Source organism: Giraffa tippelskirchi, chromosome 13 (genome assembly GCF_054371585.1).
Source record: "Giraffa tippelskirchi isolate mGirTip1 chromosome 13, T2T-mGirTip1v1.2.pri, whole genome shotgun sequence".
Classification (NCBI taxonomy): Eukaryota; Metazoa; Chordata; class Mammalia; order Artiodactyla; family Giraffidae; genus Giraffa; species Giraffa tippelskirchi.
In genome coordinates this window covers 92,921,289-92,924,239 of record NC_137287.1, presented here as the reverse complement: position 1 = coordinate 92,924,239, position 2,951 = coordinate 92,921,289, and positions in this window count along the sequence as shown.

Sequence of the window (2,951 nt, the reverse complement as noted above, 5' to 3'; positions counted from 1 at the left end):
TAAGTGGGGGAAAAAAAAAACTTCAAGGAAATAGCTTCATAATTTCTAGAAAGCCTGGGGAAAATGATCAGTGATCACTTCTCCTATCACTGACTTGGAGAAATAACTTAAGGATTTAGTTTCAAATTGATATTTTTATCCAAAATTTAGAAAAAAAGTTGAAAAAAAAATTGAATTTTATTTATTTTTTATTTGGAGGATAGTTGCTTTATAATATTGTGTTGGTCTCTGCCATACAGCAAAATAAATCAAGAAAATAATAGCAAATGAATCAACCAACAAAGAATTAATCTCCAAAATATACATGTAGCGCTCATGCAGCTCAATATCAGATAAACAACCCAATCAAAAAGTACACAGACAACCTAAACAAACATTTCTCTAAAGAAGGCATACGGATGACTAATAAATACATGAAAAGATCCCAACATTGCTCATTACTAGAGAAATGCAAACCAAAACTACAATGAGGTATCACCTCATACTGGTCAGAATGGCCATATCAAAAAGTCTACAAACAGTAATGGTGGAGAAGGTGTGGAGAAAAGGGAATCCTCTTACACTGTTGGTGGGAATGTAAATTGATACAGCCAGTATGAAGAACAATATGGAGTTTCCTTTAAAAGTTAAGAATAACACTACCATATGACCCAACAATCCCACTACTGAACATATACTCTGAGGAAAAACTTTTTAATAATAAGTCTTTTATGGACCCTCCAAACCAGGGTTATTTTAATTTTCAGGTAAATTTTTGCTTGGCATTTTAAAAACGTATATGATCATGAGATCTTTATGCAAATTTCTATCTTTCCTCTTCTTCATCTTCTGAGGGTGAGCTCCATTGGCATCTAAGCATACTGTGCATTTTATAGAAAGGAACTGTAGTCTAGAGCCTGGCAATCTGATCATGTTTGCACTTCATTCTCAACAGAAACTAACGCTTCATGTTTCTCAAACTTCAATATGCAAATTCATCACTGACGAATTTAGCAAAAATATAGAAACTGATTTGTGGGCTTGAGGTAGTTTCTGATAGTCTATGCTTCTAATATTTTCAATTAATACTGATGCTACTGATTCACATTTACGTGCATGGGCATAAAGGACCCTGAAGTTAAAGTGTAAATTTAATTCAAAGAAAGATGATTTTTACTCTTAGAGGAAAAGCAAGCATTTCCAAGCAGATAAATAAATGATTACCATACATCAGGCTTTACCATGTTAAGTTGGTTATTACCAGTAATCATTATAGCATTGCAAGTTAATATATCAAGGCTTATCATCAGATCGTAGTAAAAAATAAATCTATGGCTTCAGTTTTTGTTAAATAAATTTTCGGCTTCAGTTTTTGTTAAATAAATTTTCAGCTTCAGTTTGTTGTTAGAAATTGGAGATTATGTTCAATTCAGAATATAGATCTTATTACATTTTTATCCTCTTCCGGCCTACCATGCTTATACTCTTGCATATCCTCTGGTATTCTGCAGAGAGGTTATAAAAACAGAGAAACATAATATTAAATTAATGCATATAAATTGCCCAGGTGATTTGCAGAAAAGTAGAGGACAGTTTATTACATGAAATCTATATACAAGGTACTTACAGTAGAGCTAGCATAGTTTATGACTACGAATCAGTCTAGAAGGGCTGCTAACATTGATGGTCTATTTAAGATAAGAAAATAACCAAATAAAAATGGAAATTGTGTCCTGCTGTGCAATTTTATTACAAATTACTTTATTTGGTGTCCCTAAATGTCCTTCTCTCTAATGCCTTGTTATAACCTAAATTCCGTTTTATTTTTCATCTGTCAAAATGGCAAATGTTGATTTTTTAAATCATAGTTAATAAATATCAAGGAGCTGGGCATTCTCAAACATTGCTAATGGAAGTTAAAATCAGTTCAATATCTTGGGATGAGGTATAACAATCTGTATCAAAAATTTTAAATATATTTTTACTTTAAAACAACTATCACAAATATGGGTAAAGAATTATCCAGAAGAACGATCATAATCTAATTTATGAGTCAAACGTTTTCAATAATCTAAATATTTCAATAATCTAAACTTACAAGAGGTAATTTAGAAAATTATGGTGCATCAATGCGGAAAGGAATACTAAGAAGCTGGTTGGCAGGATGCACAGAAAACTATTCAATGACCATAATATATTGCCTTATAAGAAAAAAAACACATCAGTAAGTATAGTATTAGGTTTCTTTAGAGAAATGGAACCAATAAGATAGCTATAGATTAGATATGGAAATAGATATAGATACAGATATAAATATTGAAGAGGAGACTTACTACAGGAATTGGCTCTCATGTTTATGGAGGCCAAGTCCCACTATCTACTGCCTATAGGTTTAAGTGCAAGGAAACCCAAGGGTATAACTCAGTCAGTGTTTGAACGCCTGAGAATTGGGTAGCCAATAGTGTATATGTCTTAGTCTGAGTCCTAAAGCCTGAGAACAAGGAACAGTAACGTCTGAGAGCAAGAAAAAATGGATGTTTCAGCTCAAAAAGTGAAAGACAGAGGATTCATTATTCCTCTGCCTTTTTGCTCTCTCCAGAAACTCCACGTGTTAGGTTATAGTCTCATTAATGAGAGTGATTTTTATTACTCAGTCTACTGATTCAAAAGCTAATGCCTTCTGGAACACCTTCATAAGCACACCCCCAAATAATGTTTTATCAGTTATCTGGGCATGCCTTAGCCCAGTCCAGTTGACACATAAAATTTCCCTTTGCAGCATATGGACATTTTGCTACCTCTTTATCAAAATTCGTAAGTAAGTAAGTAAGTAAGTTTTAGTCACTCAATTGTGTCTGACTCTTTGTGACCCCATGGACTGTAGCCTATCAGGCTCCTCTGTCCATGGAATTCTCTAGGCAATAATACTGGAGTGTGTTGCCATTCCATTCTGCAGGGGATCTTCCCGACCT